Below are 246 nucleotides of genomic sequence, written 5' to 3' on the forward strand. Positions count from 1 at the left end.
CTACGATTTGGATTACCTTCAAAATAAAAGTCTCAACATGGTAAGAGGGAATTATTGGATCTGTTGTACAAAACCTTTTGCAATTTATACTGGCCACTACTGTGGGGACAAATCTGGGTTTGAAACCATCAGTGTGAGGTTATTGTGTTCAGTCGTCACAGCTTCTAAAGGCTTTCTGAGGGACAGCTGCAGTGACTGAGGTCAGTGTCAGGATGAGTCTCTACGACATGAATGAAGCTGAAAGTC

Source organism: Seriola dumerili, unplaced genomic scaffold (assembly GCF_002260705.1).
Source record: "Seriola dumerili isolate Sdu_G_001 unplaced genomic scaffold, Sdu_1.0 BDQW01000320.1, whole genome shotgun sequence".
Taxonomy (NCBI): Eukaryota; Metazoa; Chordata; class Actinopteri; order Carangiformes; family Carangidae; genus Seriola; species Seriola dumerili.